The sequence below is a fragment of the Tupaia chinensis genome, unplaced genomic scaffold (genome assembly GCF_000334495.1).
Source record: "Tupaia chinensis unplaced genomic scaffold, TupChi_1.0 Scaffold149798_1, whole genome shotgun sequence".
Lineage (NCBI taxonomy): Eukaryota > Metazoa > Chordata > Mammalia > Scandentia > Tupaiidae > Tupaia > Tupaia belangeri.
In genome coordinates, this window is record NW_006209642.1 from 863,348 (window position 1) to 885,793 (window position 22,446).

Here is a 22,446-nt window from a genome sequence, read left to right on the forward strand (position 1 = left end):
ACATTTTTCTCACACTTTTATAGTACTTTTTGAAGACTGACCACATGACAAGGAACAAAATCAGCCTTTACAAATTCAAAGACATAGAAATTATATCCAGCATCTTCTATGACAATGATGAAATTAAACTTTATATCAATTTCAGGAAAAAACCTTGAAAATATAAAAATACATGGAAACTACACAACTTGAATGACTTCACAGTTATCAAAGAGATTAAGACTGAAATAAAAAGATTCATGGAAACAAATTATAATAAGTGCATGAGTTCCCATAATCTATGAGACACTGCAAAAACAGTCATAAGAGGGAAGTTCATAGCAATTAATGTGCACAAGAAGAATGTGAAAAGGTTGCAAATGGACAACCTAACATTATGCCTCAGAGAATTAGAAAAACAACATAACATTCAAAAAATGCCAGAAGAAAAGAAATAATAAATAAGTGAAACAGAAAATAAATTACACAGAAAATAAATGAAAGCAAAAGCTGGTTCTTTGACAAGGTGAACAAGATTGACACACAATTAGCTAGACCAATTAAGAAGAAAGAAAGAAATGAGAAATATCAAATTCACAATGATACAGACAATATTACAAAAGACAAAATAGAAACACAAAGCATCATTAAAGGATACTGTGAGTGACTATATGCCAACACACAAGAAAACCTGGATGAGATGGACAAATTCCTGGACAGAAGAATTTGTCTATCAAGATTGACTCAGGAACACATTAAGAGCCTGAATAGACCCATAGCAAGCAATAAGATTGAATCATTAATAAACAACCTCCCAACAAAGAAAAGTCCAGGTCCAGATGGCTTCACTTCTGAATTCTAAAAGAAGAGGTAACTCCCATTCTACTTGAATTATTTCTAAAGATCCAAAAGGAAGGCACTACCCCGAAATCATTTTATGAAGCTTTCCTCACCCTCATTCCCAAAACATAAGAATAGGGGAAGAAAGGAAAACTACAGACTAATATCTCTGATGAACATAGATGCAAAAATTTCCAGCAAGATACTAGTAAATCATATCCAACAACATATAAAAAGATTATTCATCATGACCATGTAGGCTTTATTCCAGGGGTGCAAGGGAGATTCAACATATGCAAAACCATAAACATAATACATCATATTAGCAGAAAGAAAGATAAAAACTGTATAATCATTTCAATCAATACAGAAAAAGCATAAGATGAAATACAATATCCCTTCATGATTGAGATTCAGCAAAATTGGCATAGAAGGATCATTTCTCTGCATAATAAAAGCCATCTATGAAAACCTATAGCTAACATACTGAGTGGAGAAAAGCTCAAAGTTTTTCCACTAAAAATTGGCAAAAGAAAAGACTGAAAGGCTGCCCACTCTCTCTACTCCTTTTCAATATAGTGCTGGAAGTCCTGGCCAATGCAATCAGACAAGAGAATAAATTAAAAGGCATTTAAATAGGAAAAGAAGAGGTAAAGTTATCTTTATTTGAAGATGACTGATGGTATACATAGAAGACCCAAAAGTATCCATGAAAAAACTTCTCAAAGTAATAAATAAATACAGTAAAGGGGCAGGATAGGATACAAAATCAACTTACAAAAGTCTATAGCATTTCTGTATACAAACAACAGACAGAAGTAGAACTGAAGAACATAATCCCATTTACCATAGCCACAAAAAGTATAAGATTCCTAGGAATAAATCTAACCAAAGAAGTCAAAGACCTCTACAAGGAAAACTATAAAAATCTTTTTAAAAGGAATTAAAAATGACACAAAAAAAGTGGAAGGATGTTCCATATTCCTGGATTGAGAGAATTAATATAAACAAAATGGCAATTCTACCCAAATTAATCTACATATTTAATGCAATTCCTATAAAATTACAAGAGACATTCTTCAATGTCAATCCAAATGCCCATGAACAGATGAATGGATTGGAAAAGTGTGGCACATATACTCTATGAAATACTACTCAGCCCTAAAAAACAAGACCCTGGCATTTGATAGAAAGTGGATGAATATGGAAGATTTACTGCTGAGCAAAGCAAGCCAGGCTATGAAGGAGAGACATTGTATGTCACCACTTAACATAAATTGTCTGCACTCTGTGGTGAAAACTGAAAGATTAGAGGACATGGAAGCATTGAAAATGGTTATGGATACTGGAAACAATGGGGGGAAGAAAGTTGCAGAAGGGGTGAGTGTAAGGAATGAAATTAAGGAGAAAAATAGAAAGCCAAGATATTTAAGCGACACAGAAATGGATTATCTGTTGATGATAACGTGCTTTGTATTCTCAGTTGGACTGCTGTGAAGTGTATTCATGTTGGGTGAATTCAATTTACAAGCTAAGTGATGTACAGTGATTAAATGTATAAAATAATTTTTAAAAAGATCTATGAAATTCAGGTTTCTTGAAACTTTAATGATAGAAAATTTGAGATAAAGAAACTAAGAATATTTCTTTAGTAGTTGTTTAGTTTGAAATACACAAGATTTGTGTAAGAATGTTGCAAATATGAAATCTTTTCAGATTGTTTTCATGTTTTCTACATTAAACACTTCGCCTTGAAAATATATTGAGTTTGTATTAATCTATCTAATTTTCTGAGTGTTTTATAACATGTGCTTCTCAAGAATGCAATGAGGTTGCTCTTTCCAAAACCTCTTACATTCTGAAATATAAGAGTTCTTCCTAGTATTAAAACCCAAGGCCTACTTAGTCACAATGTAGTGAGGAGAACATATAATAATCTCTTGTGACAAATTTGAAATGAGCTTTTCCCAGCTATAGTAAACAGGGAAGAAGATCCCCAGCAATCCGGCAATTTAAAGCAAATGTATACTTTGATATTACTCCTCTTCGGAGTAATTGACACCACACTGAAGGAAGATAGAATTTAGAGCTACATTTATAATTGCACCCTTCACCCCCACAAAAGTAATTCTATGCATATTGTGCAGAAGATGAACTCAAAGAAAAAAAACTTCTGATTTTAAAAGACTGGATATCATTTACATGTTCATGTATTTTACCACACCTCATACCTTCTTATTTCTTCCTTTCTTTAATTTAGAGCATGTGCTTTCATTATCCATTTTTGGCTTAATATTTTATGACTTAATAATTCAGTAAATTTACTTAGAACAAGAAATTCATCTAATGACTCATGTTTAAAGGATGCTTACAAAATAAAAGCAAGTGTGCATTTTGTACCATCTGAGTATTTCCAGAGTTACTTAGACTTGTCTCAACTGATGCTTTGAAATAAAGCAGAAGGCAGAGTTCTGTGGTTTTAGACCCCTTCCAAAACATGTAAGAGTTTATAGTCATTGTATGTAAGTAATTAACTACACATAATTGCAGTCTTTTTCTTGTAACTAAAATCTAAATGTGCCCAAACACAAAATTATGAGCTTTTTTTTTTTAATTTAAGATTGGAAAAATAAGAGTTTTAAGGCTAGGGTTGCATATAATTTTTGATTGTATGTCTGAGTATTTACAACATTTTTTACTTTTTCAAGTAGAGTAGAAATGTCATCTTGCATATAATTTTTTAAATGGAAACTTCACTGTCAGTTCTTTAATTCTAAAACACCTATATATTTTTAATACTTAACAGATCTGAACTCAAAATGTATGCTGGGCCAGCCTGTGGCATAGTGGTTAGGTGGCTAGATCTCACATGGACAATTCTGTGGTTAAAGTTCCAGACCCAGAGGTTTGAGAAACACGCTGATGTGTGTGCATGTGTGTGTGTGTGAGTGCTTGCACACATGCCCAAAATCCTGAAAGAAAGGAAAAATAGAAAGATTGCAGCATGATCATTTCCCTTGGGAGACGAGATCTCACTTTCCAATCTCGCTCTCTCTCTCTCTCTCTTTTTCTAGCACCCTTTGGCAAATTAAAAACAAACAAAATGCTTCTTACCATGATGGTATTTTAGCATTTTGTAATAATTTAATTGACTGATTATTTTACTGCCTTGCAAATCATTGTATCTCAATTTTGGTGAAATATTATAGTTAAGATGGAAAAATTCCTCTGACTCATTAATTCCTTTACATTCATGTTTCTAATTATATATATATTATATATATATATATATAACTATATATATTATATATATAAAATACATATAATTATAATTATATTATTATAATTATATAAATATAATTACATTATTATATATAAAATATATATATATTTGGCCTTCTGCCCCTTATCACTGCCTGGTTATAGCCCAGAGGTAAATTGGCCAATTTCATCTTCTGACTGATATCTTTGTCATTCTTAAAAAGGAAGTTTCCCAAGGGCATACTCAATACCTCTATTTCCTTACTTGAATACAAATGCAAAGTAACAATACAAATGGAGAGTTAAGTGGGAATGATTAATGAGTGAACTCTCACTTAAGTGAAATAAAGACTAGGTTAGGAAGCTACAGTATAGTTGGCTGAAGTTAGGCTAGATAGTCTAAAAGGCTGTTCCCATTAGGCAACTCTGAATCCTGCAGACCTGTGGGACTTCCTGAAGGAGACAAAAGCTGTTCTCATTCTTCTTTTAGTTACAGGAGAAAACATCACACTGACAGCTTTGTAATAACTTCTGTTTTTTTGGGTTTTTTTTGTTTGTTTTCATTAGATATCATTAGTTTATTATAAAAGAGAAACATGGAAATTATTTACATGATGAAAAACTTCACAACTTCAGTGGAATGGGCAACTTCATGTGATGCCATTTCAGTAGTGATTATTTCAGTCTACATACTTTCCAAGAATGTCACCATCTCTAAATATGAAATAATCCTTGTCATCTAGAACTACTTTGGTGCCTCCATATTCTGGAAGAAGAACTTCATCTCCGAATTTCACACTAACTGGTTGTATCTCTCTACCCTTTACTCTAGAGCAAGATCCAACAGCTACTATTGTAGCTTGCAATACTTTTCCTTGAGACTTTTCTGGAAGCATAATGCCTCCTTTGGTTACTGTTTCGGCAGCACTCCTTTCAACCAATACTCGGTCAAAGAGTGGAAGAAACTTCCTATATGCCTGTCCCGCCATAACTCCAGACGCAGCTCGTATTCCGGTCTCGCGCAGCCGCCGCAGAAAGTGGAGAGACCCGCACTCTGGCCTTCGGGACAAGTGGAACGCCTGCCCAGCGCCAGCTTTGTAATATACTTTTGATCTTTTTGAAACATAGGACCTGAGAGTCACCACCACACTCGAGGACTGAAGAATCCGAGGCTTAATATGAACATTACCCTACACACTTGCCAGCACGGGGCTCTTCATGGAGATGGCTGCCAATTTGCGTTACCAAGCCCGAAACCTTCATTTGTCCCTCACTCTTCATCACTCTGCATATTGAATTAATCAGTCAAAAGTCTTATCAATGTTAACTCATAAATCTCTTAAATCTTCCCACTTCTCTCCTTTACTTCTGACACTGCTCTGATTCAGACTGTATCATTTCTCAACTGGATTATTGCAGCAGCTTTCCAAGTGGTCTTTGTGTTCTGGTCTTGCCTTCTCTTGTTCAGTGTGATGATGTCGCTATCTAAACACTTTAAAGTCAAGGCTATGCAAACTACTTCCTGTCATGACATCCCAAGGTCACCTAGATACAATATGGTGAGCACAATTACATGAAAATCCCTCATGTCTTTTCAGTATACAAAGTTCAGTGATTCATCATTGCCTTCTGAAAGAAGTCTAATTTGTTTTTCTTCATAAGTGCTTCCAATATTTTTTATATTATGATACACTGAAATTAATATTTATATGACTTACAGAAATTGACTGGATATATTGGTTTTAAAAGAAGTCATTGTTTTATATCAACTCAAAAAATTGTAAGAAAATCAAAATGCAAAATATTAGAGAAGAAACCAAATAATTTAATTTATATAAAACTGAACTAAAGCTTTTCAATCACTTTTTTTCTCTTGTAGAAAATTTTAGTTTGCAAAATGAATATATATTTTATACCATCACTTTTGTTTAAAGTGTCTTCACAAAATTTCTAACCCAACCTTTAGTTCAAGACCATCATTAAGATAAACTCTCTGAAATCATGATAGTGATCAATTTATACTTTAGTGTCACAGTTGATAGAAACAAATAGCAGAGGTGTATTAATCACTCATACTATATTAATGGAAACTCTGTAACATTACCAGAATTTCAATAACTTGAACTATGTAAATAGTCTTTAATAAATGAAATTCTTAAATTTAATAGTTCTTTTTGTTCTTTCATTGGCCACTATCATTTCAAAACATATGATGATAATCCAAATAGATGTATAGTTTAATGGGAATTTTTACATCAAATTTTCAAAATAGTAATAAAACTTTTCCTTCTTTTTATTTTTTTTGAGAGTTTTTTTTTTTTTTTTTTGCTGTAGGACCCGTGTGCTCATGAGAAAGACAGAGAGAAACAGAGAGAAAGCAAATGATAAATCACCTCCGAGTGGAGATGGCCAAGCTACAATCCTTTCTCTTTCACTATTCTTTGGGATTTGGGGCACACATGCACATGAACCTGGTGTGAGTTTTAAGCTGCTGGGTCTGGAACTCAAACCACAGTAGACCACAAAGAAGTCCAGCAATGTAACCATTATGCCATCTGCCATTATGCCATCTGCTGGTCCTTAAAACTTTTAAGTGTGAACTGTCTGTACTAGTCAGTATTTTCCAAAGAAATAGAATAAACAGGGTATGTATGTCTGGTGTGTGTGTGTGTGGGTGGGTGGGTGTGTGTGTATTTATATAGAGAGAGATTTAAAGAAATTGGCTTGCATAATTGTGGAGGCTTGGTGAGTGGCCAGGAGATTCAGAATTGTAGTTCCCAAAAGCAGTATGCTATAGAACCAGAAAGACCTCATGTTGAAATGTCTAAAGCTAGTTTGCTGAAGAATTCTCTCCTTGAAGGAGGTCAACTTTTGGTCTTCAAGTCTTCAACCTATTGATTGAGCCTTGTCTACATTATGGTAGGCAATCCGCTTTACTCAAAGTCCACTACCTAAATGTAAATATCATTCAAAAACACCATGACAGAAATACCCAGAATAATATTCAGCCAAATATTTGGACACTGTGGCCCAGACAAGTTGAAATATAAAACTAGCCATCACACAGTCTAAATAATTTTTCTTAGGATTCAAATTGTGACACTGATTAAATATCACCAGTAAACCATTTTTACCCTTTCTAAAAGTAAATTTTTGATCTGAATCTGTTAACTTTGTGAGTATATGTTAATAAAATATTCATATGACCTTTGCAAATTTTGATCAAGAATATTTAAGTGCTCAAAATTTTCAATTAAAAGGCCAGCAGATGGCATAGCAGTTATGTCACTGAACTCCCATATGGCTGACTGCAATTCGAGTCCTGGATCCAGGGGCTTGAAACTCATGACAGACACGTAAGCTTGTGTGTCCAAAATCCCAGGAGAAGACTGAAGAAGGGATTGTAGCATGGCCATCCCCCCTGGGGGTGTTATTTCTTACTTTCCCTTTCACTGTCTCTGTCTTTCTCTCTCTTTCCAGCAAGCACCCTAAGGCAAAAATCTCTCTCTTTTTTTTTGTTTTTGTTTTTTCTTTTTTCAGCTAAGAAACTCTTTTTTTGCCCAGACATAATAGCATGCACTGGACACTGCTGCTTGGCAGGCCGAGGTCACACAGGAGGCCTGAGTTTGATTCCCAGCCTACTTCTAAAAACCCATGCACAGTGGTGCACTCCTGAAGCCCCAGCTACTTGCGAGACTGCAGCAAGAGGATCATGACATAGCAAGATTCTGTCTAGAAAGAAAAAGAAAAAAGCGAGAAACTTTTTTTTTTTCTTGAGGCAATTTCTTGTGGTTCTGTTTACTTTTGCTGTTGATTATGAGTACTGAATATAATTCAGATCTAACTAGTACACAGTAAAGAAAAAAGTAGAGAAATTCTCTGACTAATATGCAATAAAATATACTAAATGTAGATCTCATACTCAGAATTTGGGATAAGAAGGAGATATGATTAGACCTTGCTTTCCAATGTGTCTGAAGTTTAGAGAAGTTAATTAAGAGGTGACCTTGTAGATCCTGCCCAGCAAACCATGGATAAAGAACACAGGCTTTTGGGGGACCAGCAGCTGGCATAATGGGTGTGTCACTGGACTCTCATGCAGTTGACTGCAGTTTGAGTCCTGGACCTGATGGCTTAAACTCAGGCTGGACGTGTGTGCATGTGTGCCCAAGATCCCGAGAGGAGAATGGAGGAGAAGGGATTGCGGCATGGCCATCCCCTCTGGGGGGTGATTTCACACTTTCTGTCTCTCTGTCTCTCTCTGTCTTCCTGGCGAGTGCACACATCCTATAGCAAAAACCTCTATAAAAAAAAAAAAAAAAAAAAGAACACAGACTTTTGGGACCAGCAGTTGGTGTAATGGTTATGTCACTGGACTCCCATGTAGTCAATCATAGTTCAAGTCCTGGACCCAGTAGCTTAAACTCATGCTGGGCGTGTGTGCGTGCGTGCCCAAGATCCCGAGAGGAGAATGGAGGAGAAGAGATTGCGGTGTGGCCATCCCCTCCCGGGGGGCGATTTCTCTCTTTCTGTCTCTGTCTCTGTCTTTCTGGCGAGTGTAAGCACCCTATAGTAAAAACCTCTCAAAAAACAAGAAAAAAATGAACACACACTTTGCAGTCACACAGATGGGTACCAGCATTTTTTTGGAGCTAATGTTTCTTTATCTGCATAATGAGGATAATCATGCCTCATTCATAGACCTGATGTGGAAAGTAATTAGGAAAATAAATGCACAGTTCTCAGCATAGTCGCTGCTGCAGAGTAAGTGTCCAAAAAAATGGAAGCTGGTTTTTGTTGCTGTTGTTGTTTTTTATGTGTTTTTTTTTTCATGTTTTGTTTATATTTATTTTTGTTGTTATCCTAGTGAAAAACCTGGGATTTGATTCTAGGACTCTTCTCTAAAGTTCATCTTCAGTAAACTATTTTCCTTGAGCTAGTCTTTCTATAAAATTGTCAGGGATCCAAAGAGAAAAAAAAGCAAGATGCAAATGAAGAAAATAAATACTAAAGAGAAGTTCAATTTGAGGTCCTACATCTTATAAAAGACTCTCACTGACGAGATAAGAGGAGTGCAGACATCTCCATAAATGTTGTAAAAACAGTGGAGGCATTCATACTAAGTGCCAGTAAAGGGAAATCTTGGGCCAACCCTGAAGCACAGCAAGCTTTGTAGAGGGAGCCAGATCCCACATGGCCAATTGCAGTTCAAATGCTGGTCATGGCAGCTTAAAAAACAAACCACGCACATGCACAGGTACCAGGAATCTTAATGGACAGAGGAAAAGGAGATCGTGGCATGACTGGACTCTGTGAGGGGGTGCTTTCTCTCTCTCTGTCCTGTAGGTACACATGTACTCTTTGGCATTAAATAAATAGGGAGAGAAATCTTCTTCCGTCATTATACTTTGCCTTATTTCCAATAAACCTTTTATGTACGTGCCATCACATAAAGGAGAAAAGCTGGTCTTTTTTTAAATTGGCAATGAACATTTTCAAAAATAAGTAAAAATGGAAAAGAAACAAAATAAGTTTTAAAAATTAGTTATTTAGGAATACGAAATAGAAATTAATTTAATACGGGAAAAATTCTCAAGTTCAAGTCAATTTTAATTCTTATTTTGTGAGTGCCTGGTCAGTGTATGTTGTAACAGCAATTGAGCTATTTAAATTTCAGGGTATTGCATCAATTTCTCTTTTCTTTTATGTATTTATTTTATGTACTTATTGCACAAGTTCATCATTTAACATTTTTCTTATGTAGATATATTTCATATTAATGTATTAAATATTGCTCAGGTTTTTTTGCAAATTTTTATACTCTAACATGTTCTTGAGTTTTAAATTTTTTCTTTATTGCCTTTTTGTTTTGCAAAACTACTCAATAAGTACTAGCTAAATAAAAATAATGTTGTAATAAGGGTGAGATGACTCTTTGTTTTTATTAAAAAAACTTTCCAAGTTGTACTCTTCATTTTTGTTTTAATGTTGAGCCACAGAAACTAAATAAACAAAACCCCTCCAGAGCTGATAATATAAAACACACAACATTTATCTCCTTATGAGACACATCTAGATTATGTCAGGTGAAGAAAGACTTTAAGGAAAAATATTGATTTTCCCATTTCTGTTTAGCGAGTCAGAGAAAGATATCTCTTTGCTTTTATAATGCCCAAGTGTTCCATCAGTTTAGTCATAGATTTAATTAATCATCCAGATGTTTGATCAATTGTTCAGATGTTTTTGCTATGTGAAATAAATGAATGGTTCAAACTGACTTGTTATCTTAATGTATAGCATGATTAGACTGAGGAATCCATTAAATGAAGCCCATCCACATAGCTTTAGTGAAGAAGTAGAAACTGACACTCATTTAATCCCATCAGTTCCTACGGTCATGCTTATTTACTTTGGAAAATTAAACTCAATAAAATTTGCTATAGAGATTTTGCCCACAGATTCTAAAGACTTTTAGTATAAAGTCTTTTATTATTTAATATTTTAATATTTGTCTTTTAATATTTCTTCAGTTGTATAAAATAAAAAGAAAACCTACATTGGGAGCTAGATTTTACGTATTTGCTCACTTTAGGTGAAGTTCAAAGGTGAAGATGTCACTTTAGTTACTTTAAAATAAGCTGCCTTAAAAATAAAATTAATAATATTAGATTATTCAGTGTTGTATAATAAGACATAGAATAGCAATATAAAAAAATGGGCAAGATTTGGAAACCAACACATCTGGGCTTTGTGTGTGTGTGTGTGTGTGTGTGTGTGTGTGTATTTTTTAAAAAAATTATTTTATTTAGCTTTATTTATTTATTTATTTATTTTAATATGACCAGAGAGGAACAGAGAGAGAGGAAGTGAGAAAACAAGCTGCCATGTCTGGGATTCAAACTGCTGTTAGCCATGTGGGAGACACATGCTCCCAACCTTCATACCACCTGCCAGCCCCTACATGTGGCTTTAAATGCCAATTCAGTTGCTGTAAATAACTTGACTCTGACCCTCGATTTATTCATCTGTAAATTTCAGAGTAAAGATTTAATTATAATAAATATAAAATGCCTGATACTTTATAATTTATAGCTATTAGGATTTTTCTAGATTCTCAGAATAGGTGCATCTCTTTCAAATCAATGTCTTGTCTACCTGAAATTTTAACCTATTAATCCTTGTGATAGTCTTTTTTGTTTTGATTTGTTTTGTTTTTGAGTGATATTTTTGCTACAGGGCACATATGCTCACCAGAGGAAGACAGAAAGAAAAACTGGAATTATTTGGAGGTGACATTTCACTAGTTTTTAATTTGCATTAGCAAGAAAGTGAGAAATCACCCCCCAAGGGGGATGACCACACCACAATCTCTTGTCCTCCATTCTTCTCTCAGGATTTTGAGCATGCACGCACACATGCCCAGTGTGTTTTAAACTGCCAGGTCTGGGACTTGAACCATGGTCAGCCATGTAGGAGTCCAGTGACATAAACACTACACCATCTACTAGTCCCTCCTTGTGATATTATTAACCTCAACTTAAAATATGTAACTATTCAGAGACAGTATTCATTCATTCATTAATTCAATAAATGTTCCCTGAACACTTAACTATGTTCTTGATACTGTCTTAGCAATGAGAATATAGTGAGGAACCAATGGGCATAATCTCAGTCTAATATTATTTGAAACTATTTGAAATAAAGTACAAGTAAGTGAATAATTAGAAAAGTAAATACACAATTGTGAAGTGTGTTCTGCTGAAAATGTGTACAGGTACTATATGGAAGTAGAATCGAAAGGCTTGATTTACATCAGATTGCTTAAGAAATGTCTCAGTAAGTGAAGTCTAAGGTAATTCCTAAAGGATAAGTATGGTTAGCAGGTAAATCATGGGGAAAATGGCAGTTCCAGGCAGAGGAAACTGTTGTGTTGAAGTCCTATGTAAGGAAGGAGAGAAAATAAAATATACAGGATTGAAAAAATCAGAACAGGGGATAGGATGTTTGGAGATTAGGGTACTAGAAAAGACAGGGCATCACAGACATCTTAGTAACTCAGATTTAATCTTGGAAGGCATGAATGAACATATGTTTTAGCCTCTTCTTCCAACTTTTCTACTAAATCCACCTAGAAGTTAGAAAATAACATTTTAATGCTGAATGCTCATAAACAAGAATGAGAAATCTCAGACAACGGAATATGAAAAGCAGAGGTCTAAGTGAAAAAGAAAACAATGGACACAAAATGTGCAATATAAATTTCTACCCCAAGCCTGCTTCTTGGGACTAGGGACCACAGAGCCCAGAGAAACCAAGTACATGATTAACTGGGGTACCACAGAGCAGAATACATAAAGAAAATACTGAAATAGACAAATTAATCATCACAGCATGAGACTGAATATCCCTCTTTCAGAAAACAAGAACCACCAACGAGTAAGGTAGAGTTGTGTAATGCACTTAACAAACCCAACTGAGTAGCTATACAAAGACATCTGGACCATACATACAAGACTACATATCATTTTCAAACACAGACTACAGCCACAAAAATTTTCCATACCCTAGACCACAATGGAAATACCAGCAAGTTCCGTAAAGGTGATATTATACAGGCTATGGTGGCTTATTCATCAACAAGATATTCCACTACTCAGAAATAGCCCATACACAAGAAAATTAAACACAGAGACACACAATTCAAATAAATATCAGGTTAAAGCAAAAATCAACATGGAACTTGTAAACTCTTTGGGGTTGAATAGTAAATTATAATATTCAACATTTATAGATATGGTTGAAGCAAAATAAAAAAGAAAATGCATGAACTTAGATATATCTGTTTAAAAAAGAAGATGGCAAATAAACAATCTATGTTTTAAGACAAGTATGTAGGAAAATGAAACACCAACAATAAAATAAAGCATGAAGTAGAAGAAAAAGGTAATAAAAACAAAAGCCTAGGGGGCTTGCAGGTAAAGGTATTGGACTCCCCCATGGCTGATCACGGTTCAAGTCCCAGACCTAGTGACTTGAAAATCACATTGGCTGCGTGTGAATACATAAGTGCCCAAAATCCTGAGAGGAGAGTGGGAGAGAAGAAGTTGTGGCATGGCCAGCTCCCCCGAGGAGTGATTTCTTACTCTCCCTCTGTCTGTGTCTCTCTCTAGACAGCATATATGCCCTAAGACAAAAACAGAAAAAAAAATGACAAAAACATCAATTAAGATGTAGAAATTAATGAATTAAAACAAAACATAGTACTCCAAAAGACTGAGAAAACACTTTAGGAAGTATGATCAAATTTAAAAGGTACCAAAATTGTAAGAAATGAAATGGGTAACCGCAATGGAGAGAGCAGGAAAATACTTATTATTTTTAGAAAAATAATAAATCACAGAACAGTGCATTTGTAAATCTAGATTAAATGGGCTGTTAATTTTAAAAAAGTAAATTCCAAATGCAAAGACTTCTCCTACTGTCTTTGATAGTTAAAAAAAGAGTTTAAAATTCATTATAATTTTTAAAAATACTTTTCAGCATTTTTTGGGGGGTTGCATAGGGTGTGGTGTGCTCACTAGAGAGACAGAGATGGACAGAGAGAGACAGAGAGAGAGAGGAGAGAGAGAGAGAGAAAGTGAGAATCACCCTCAGGGGCAATGGCCATGCCTTAACTCCTTCTTCTCCATTCTTCTCTCCGATTGTGGACATGCAGGCACACATGCTCGGCATGATTTTCAAGCTTGAACTGTGCTCAGCCACGTGGGAATCCAATATCTTTTTTAAAAATTTATTCATTTATTTTATTTTAATTTGATCAGAGAGAGAGAGAGAAAGTGAGAAAGCAAACTGCCAGATCTAGGACTCGAACTGTGGTCGGGAATGTGAAAGTGTCCAGTGCCTTAACCACCATGCCATCTGCTGGCCCTGGGAAAAATTTTGAAAAGAGAAAAAACAAAAACAGAAACAAAAACCCATGCAAGATGATCCCAATGAGGAAAGGCAGTGGCACAGAAGTATTTCCTTTAAGGGCATCTCTGAACTGCTGTATTCTGTGCCGTGCCAGGTAGGACACTGGAGAGAGGAGGTAGGAGCAGCAAGTGGTCCTGCCAGAGAAGAGTCAGAAGAAGCAGGGGATGCTCATTGACAGAACAGGGACTCACTGCAGAAAACAGAGCTAATTTAATATTATGCATTAATATATATTAGCACTGGAGCCTATAAGTCCCAAACAAACATTCTGCATTTTCTGTTAAGGCCTGAGTCTCATAATCTAGGTTATAAGAATTTCTAATGTAAAGGCCAAGCTCTATTGAATCTGCGTGAGTTAAACAAAAACAGAGAACTCTACTTTGAAAAAGTGAATTTATTTATTTATTTCTATGAGAGAGAGAGAAAGGCATCTAAACAGGGCCTTTATAATACAATCCATACATAGACACAGTCGGCCAGGATCACAGGCAGGTGCACATACCCAGCAAGTACAGAAGAACTCAGGATGCAAATCCAGGACTTTCTCATGAGTGTCCAGCTTTGCAGAGTATTGTATTACCACTATGTCACTGGATGACCCATACAAGTGACTTTTAATTGTTTTTTTTTTTTTCCTCCAATAAATGTTTAGAGTTTAAAAATAAGGGGCCAGCAGATGGCTTAGTGATTACATCACTGGGCTCCTAATGGTGGACTGCAGTTCAAGTCTCAGAACTGGTGGTTTGAAACTCATGTCAGGTACTTGCACATGCATGCCCAAGATTCTGGAAGAAGAATGGAATAGAAAGGATTGCAGGGTGGCCATCCCCCCAAGGAGTGATATCTCTCTTTCTCGCTGTCTCTGTCTCTCTCTCTCTCTGGCAAGCACATGCGCCTTAGGGCAAAAACCTCTACAAAAAAATAAAATAATAATTCTATTAACAATTTATAGAAATTTAGAGCTTATATATAGTTTCCAAAAAAATTTTATTTTTCCTGGCCCAAGCTGCCCTTTTAACTAATACTAATGTTTCAGAAACATGCATGCAACTTCAAAAATGATGTAAATTATCATTTAGAATTAAGAATTAGAAAAGAATAAGAGACATATGGGTTTTTTCTCTTTTATATAAATGCTCTATTACAATGATGTGAATTAATTCATTTGTTATTTAAAGTTTATAAATGACAACGACATGTTTATTCTTATAATTGGGGTTGGGAATGTAGACGCCCAATCAGAATCTAGAGGTGGGAAGAATATATTAAAGTCACTTGCTGTGTTGGTGGCCAGGTGGTGCCATCCTGGGGACTGATTTATCCCCCTTCTGTTTCAATCTTTAGAGATTTTATCCTTTTTACAAAATACCAAAAAAGTTAAAAGAATAGAAGTAAATATGATAAAAGACCATGTAAGAAGATGCACAATTGAGTGAATTATCAATAGTTTGTTAGCACTTTCATAACCAAGTACCAAAGACTGAGTGGTTTACACAGTAGAAATTCCTGTCTCACGTTTCAGAGACTAAAAGTTCTAGACCAAGATGTCAGCAGGGCCAGTTTCTTTTGAGGCCTCTACAGGCTGACAGGTCTCTGTCATCTCCCTCTGTCTACACATGGTCTTCTTTCTATACTCATCCGTGTACACATTTTCCCTTTTATAAGGACACTGGTCATATTGATTAAAGCTCATCCTAAGGACCTCACTTTAACTTAAGAGACACAATCTCCAAGTACAGTCACAAGAAGGTACTGAGAGTTAGAACTTCAGCAAATGATACTAGAGAGACACTATCTAGTCCATAGAGAGTTTTGTTGTTACTGTTGTCATTGTTTTTTTCCAGACTACAAGATCAAAAGGGTGGAAAATGAAAAACATGCCAGAAAGCCAATAAAGATATTGCATGAATCAATAAGTGATTTGCAAGTATTTAAAATGCTCACAAACTTGCCAGAATACTAGTCAAGCAATTAAAACGAATTCCAACCCCCCCTACCATAACTCCATAATACCCCACTGTCTTCCATAGTTTGCTATATTAACTTAGTTAACTGTATGAAAAGATTTTAGAAAATGTCTTGCACCCCACAAGGGTTTAGTATTAACCACTACCTCTGTTCTCATTGTGGTCATCATCATCACCGTCTTTTTTTCTCACATTTCAGCCCTCACTCCAGCCTACCTGTAATGAAATGGTATACTCATGTATCTGAGTTCCTCACCCATCATGAGTTCCTAAATGGCAGACTCACTTCACTGTCTGGGTATCAAGTTATACTGTGCACCATGCTTGATGCCCCGAAATATTAAATCAGTGTTGAGCTTAAAGGAAAAATACTAACAAAACAAGGTTTGCCATTCCTTAACTTTTTTTTTTTTAATCTTTTTCCTTCTCTCTTTCTTTTTTTTTTTTTTTTTTAAGGTTTTTGCCATAGGGTTTTTGTACTTTCTGGAGAGAAACAGAGAGAGACAGAGTGGGGGAAAGTGAGAATCCCCTATTCTAGTGTTGGTTCTCCTTCATTCTCTTTCTGAGACTTTGAGCACACATGTGTATGTGCCTGGAATGATTTTCAAGCCAACAGGTCCATGACTCAAACTGCAGTGAGCCATGTGGGAGTCCAGCGTCTGAACCTCCATACCACCCATCCTTATAATCTTAAACTATATACATGTTCTTAAAGTGTTAGATAAAATATAGACTACGTTTGTCTAAATATGAAGAAATTTTCTTGGAAATAAATAATAAAAGAAAAGTCATTTACTGACGTATTTCAGAAACTCATGAGCAAAACATGAAGAAGCTAATTTTAAACCATTAAAGAATTCCACTTTGGTAGTGTTTGTAAAATGCTTTGAAGATGTAGAATGATGCATGTGCAATTTTTTTGAACTTGGCAACAAGGAAAAGGACACTGGATACATAAAACCAGATGGAGTGTGAAAAACATTTTTAAAAAAGTGAAAACTAAATCAGCAAGAACACAAATTTTCAAAAATAATTGACATTTTCGTTGTCATCTGACATGACTGAAGCTTCAACTTTAATAAGAAAAATTATTTTTGTGTCAAACTTACAGTGCATTTTTATTTTGAAGTAAGTTAATGAGAAAGATATTAATACTTCTATATTATACCTTCTCCTAGAAAGCAGACATGAACAGAATAGAAAAATTCTGCTTAGCTTAGAGTCTTCTTAATTTTGAGTGTGTGAGATTTGTATTCTGATGTGGCCTATAGACATTGCAGTTCACTTCTTCATCTTATGCTGCTTCTGGTGGTGGTGGATAGTTCATTTACCTACCTCGTGGAATTCCATCACAAATATTTACCTTTATTGGTGCAATTTAATAGTCGCTTGGTTACTGCTATTCTATTTCTTTATAGTCATATTTTGATTTTTTGAAGTACAGATTCGTCTCCTCTTACTTTAGGATTATGTCCTGATAAATCACTATTAATTGAAAATAGTTTAAGTCAAAAACATACTTAATACATCTAACTTACCTTAGCCCCGCCTACCTTAAGCATGGTCAAACATTTACATCAGACTACAATTAGACAAAATGATCTAACACATTTTACAATAAAATGTAACCTATTCAATACTGCACTAAAAATGAAAATCTAATATTGCGTGCATATTCAAAGTATAGGTTCTGTTCAATGTGTATCACTTCAAACCGTTGTAAAGTAAAAAAACTGTAAACCAAACCATCACAGGTCAGGGACCATCTGTAATTCAAATGTCTGTTTTAGAAGGAATATGGAATTGCCGACAGAGCTCTAATTAAGACTTGGCTGGCATTAACGTTCTGCTCAGCCAGGCATTAGATATTGACGAGTGGATAAATCATTATATTTCTCTAAACCCTGCTCTCTTATTTGAATTATGAGGGAAATAATATATGTTCTTAGTATCTACTAAAGTTGCAATGAGTATCATATCACACAACTACTTAAAGTCTGACATACCTTATTATTATTTATTAACAAAACTCACAACTGACTTTCTTCAAAAAACAACTTTTCATAATATACCAACGACAGGATATTGTAACTGTATTTTATCTCCTTTACTCAGAGGAAGTGTAGGAAGCAGCTTCTATTCTGGAGACATTTCAATGTATATAATAAGATATAATCAAATTTACAGTTAGAGAAACACTCATGGGAATTTAATTAGGTTTCCTTATGAATTTTATAAGTATATTGAAGCCTCAGATGGTTAATAAATGTGCCTGAGGTCAGCGTGCTCTAATATTTAATTTAACGCTTACTGTGGATCATGCATGATGCTACGGGAACTAATCATTGGATTATGTTTGTCTAGAGGACAGGGCCTTCCAACTGTTTGTATAAATAAAATCTTCTGGAATACAGGCACATAAATTTATTTACACATCGTCTGAGGCTGCGTCTGCACTGTCATGGTAGAATTGAGTAGTTGTAACATACCATATGGCCCAGACAGCCTAGTACAGTTATCTGACCCATCACAGAAAAAGTTGGCTTACCTGTATTTTTGAACTATTTTTTATATAAAAGTTACTTTGAATGTCTCTTAAAAAGTACTGCATGCTTTTTGAAAAAAAAAATCCTAATAATTCAGAAGCATCTAAATCAAAATGTAAAAGAGACTTTTCATTCATCTTAGTTTTTTCTTTTTCTTTTTTTACCTGTGAATCCCAATAGAATTCAGAAAGGGAATTTTTCAGACTTTGATCTTATTTGAAAACTTGATGATACCTATTTCTGTTATGCTATCTCAGTGAATATTCTGAGCAAGATAATAGATTTTATCTTTATCTTTTACTTTTTTTCTTTCCCACTAGTATTGGAGACATGCAACATAGGAGAGGATTCGGTGAAATGTGCAATTCTGAGCTGCTACCTAGACATAAAATACATCCCATAAATGCTAACTTTCTTGGCAGGAGTAAAATATTTTGTTTCCCTCCTTGCATAGCAAGGGAAAAAAAAGTGAGCCACATGCTTCGCACATAGAATGAGTCTCCTGGGACAAAAAACAGAAAAAAAAATTCACTAAAAAATATATTTTCCATAAGAAACAAGAGAAAGCAATGGATAGTTCTGGAATAGTCCAACTCCTTGTTTCCTAGAGGACTGCATACTTGGTTACTTTGGCAGGGACCTAAGTACACTGTCTTATGGAAAGATTATTCCCAGGTCACTAACCACCAGTTGTGTGTGCTCCAGTCATGCAGGTACTGTAAACAATGCTAGCCTCTGAATTCTCAAGAGAAGCATGTCATGAGAAAGTAAGCCTAAGAAGTTTACCCATATCCTTATTATATTCTCATTTCTTCTCCTCACTTTGTCTGATGAGGTAATGCAATTTAGAACCTTTAGCTTATTGTTTGTTCACTTTGGCTTCCTGAGTGAATTGCTCAAAGCCCTCCCATGGGGAGCAGTCTCATTGCTCAATGGTAAAAGCCCATGAGGTTTTTTTTTTTTTTTTTCTTTTCACTTTTTTTTTTTTTAACCTCACTGCAGTTTGTTTCTACCACAACAATGCAAAGCAGAATGAAGCTGGCTCATCTCTGTACGTGATATTAAGTTGGAACTACTTTTTGGCTGTCTTCATTGACCATGTCACCACGTTGTCACCTGACTGCTAGATTTTGTCAACTGTAGCTAGGTGTCTGAGATGACTTTCATCCCTGTGGAATGTGCCAGCAGTGTTTGCACAAGGCCCAGTCCACTCAGACTCCCACACAAGGCTATCGCTCCTGTTGGAGTTGTTTTACTTGTGTTCCTTGTATTTGTGAGATTAATTCAGAGCCTTCCAGTGGGGAAGACAAGCAGGACTCCAAGAATGTCAAAAAAGGGAGCATTTCTTCCAGTTATTTGATTGCGACATGGAGTTTATGAAACAATGCGATGACCCCTTTATTCATGGCTTTTTAATCTCACCCAATACTGTAACTGCGCTTTTCACATTTTCCTTATCTGTTTTTTCTCTTGCATTCACACACACACAAATTCATTAAACCCCCAAACTCAGTTGCCCAGTATGTGACCCCCAAGTCACTTCTTAGAGTGACTGAGTATGTGTGAAAAGGAAATGGCAGAAATGAAGGGATGCAAGGAATGGCTCCATCCCTAACCTTTTGAGGATATTCAGTTTCTTTGCTCTTTCATTCTTCTCCTCTTCAATTCTCCCCCCACCCCCACAACAACTTTATCCTGTGTGTGCAGAAGTTTGCCATTTGGTGCTTGAAGTTCATTTTTTTAATACTTGAATGCTTCAGCTGTTTGTTCTTCAGCAGCCTCCAGTATTCCCTCAGCACTTTCAATGATGGTATAATAAACAACAGATTCGTTTTCATTCATGTCACAAAGATTTTTTTTTTTTTTTGAGAGGTTTTTGCTACAGGGCGCATGCGCTTGCCAGAAAGACAGAGACAGAAAGCGAGAAATCACCCACCTGGCGGATGGCCACACTGCAATCCCTTCTCCTCCGTTCTCCTCTCGGGATCCTGGGCATGCACACACGTGCCCAACGTGAGTTTAAACCACTGGGTCCAGGATTGAACCGCAGTCAATTACATGGGAGTTCAACAACATAGCCATTATGCTAACTGCTGGTCCCATGTCAGAAAGATTTTTAAAAATGTGGTTTAAAGTTGTAGCTCTCGAAAATAAAAACTATTTTAAAATATTTTATTTATTTGTTTAAAACTCTCAGTATGGTACTACACAACATGACTGAGCAAAGAAGTATGAAGAAGTGTGAAATAAGATATTACTCAGTTCTGATGGAGGACCAATAAAATGGAATTAAAAATGATCATTTTAGTATCTTACACATCTCCCTTTTTATTCAGAAGAAAATGCCAGTAAGTATGCTAGCCTGTAACACCATTCTTCTAGGCAACTTGCTCTGTTCCTGTTTAACTACATTAAAACCTGTCTGTAAGACCCCCACTGGGAGAGGGAAAACATTCCCTTGTGCTGGCAGGTGGTCTTTTTGTAAGCACTTTCTAATTGAGAACATATGTTCCTGGGTGTGAGGAGGCTTCTGGTGAGTTGGGGGAAGCTTATGCCAGGGAATGATTGAATTATATAGGCAAATACAAGATATGCATACTTAGCCCTCCTTTCCTATCAAAATAAAGGCAGAGGGTTTTGATATCACATAGAAACTCTATTATATTTACTTTCACCTCCAAGTTTTACATCCTTAACTGTCCTACCACAAATTCAACATTTGCACCTTCTCTCTTACCATTGTAAACCCAAGATCCCTCGGTTCTCCTTCCTTAGCCCGGTTGTTTCCTCCAAGATGAATCTGGTTTCTGATAACACAGGGTTGTTCTTTGGCAGAAACCCCCTGCCTCAGACCCCAGATTTCTTCACAGGTAATTGGGGAGAGGAGAGTTGCCAAAGTAAATGTCTTTTCAGTGAAAGAACCAGAAGATGATCCTTTTCTTGTTTGAAGAGTGAAAAAGCATCGTTGGCAAAAGTCTTTTTAAAATCAGAAATTTTATGCAGGAAGAGCAATATATAAATGACCATTTGAAAAGAAGTCAATTGGAAAAGTACAAGAAAATAGTCATAATGATACATCTTTTACTAAACTCCAGACATCTGTCATGTTATCTGAGCACATCTTGATAAAGGATCAACGTAGCTAAATACTCTGGCATCTGAAATTAGATTTAAATTAATTTTTGTCAAGTACAGAAGTTGTAAAGATATTTCTTCCAATATCTTCAACTCTAAAAATAATTGAAGATTTCACCAAGGCTGCGACTAACTACCTAATGTGAACAAATGTACTATATTCAAAGCCCCAACATACTTCACAAACATAAATGTCACGGATACCACTGAAAAAAAGGAGGTCATATTGATTCTGCTTACACAACTGGTCATGTACTTAAGATTTGCTGCATTAACCCCAAGCACTTCCTAAAACACCAGTGCTCTATAATAAAATTTCTTTGCTTAAAACTTCAAAGATTCTGTTATAGGCTCAGAGATACTGATATCATGTTCTTGCTCTTCCTCCATAACTAACTTGTGAGCATTTACTACATAAAGTGAAAATAACCATATGAAGGAGGAAGCTACATTGCTTAGCTTGGGAAATATGAAAATGAGGCAAGTTTTTCTCTTTTTTTTTTTTTTTTTTTTAAAAAAAAAACAAAGTATCTTACACCAGTCTTGTATGCCATTCATTTATGCATAAAGTAGCTTATGGAATGGTATGGGCACACATTAGCATCCCTAGAAGTGGCTTGAGTACTGCCTCAAGAAATATTAGCCTGCCCTTCAGTTATTATAGACTGGTTAGAAACTGTGGAATACAAGCTAATTCCATCCAAAATCATAATACTAATAATGACACTTTGTTTTATATAGTGCTT

At 35.5% G+C, this 22,446-nt stretch overlaps 1 pseudogene; it reads right to left on the reverse strand.

The window, feature by feature from the left end:
• Nucleotides 1-4,699: 4,699 nt before the first annotated feature.
• Nucleotides 4,700-5,072, reverse strand: LOC102484794 (10 kDa heat shock protein, mitochondrial pseudogene; annotated as a pseudogene).
• Between the last annotated feature and the right edge of the window lie 17,374 nt (nt 5,073-22,446).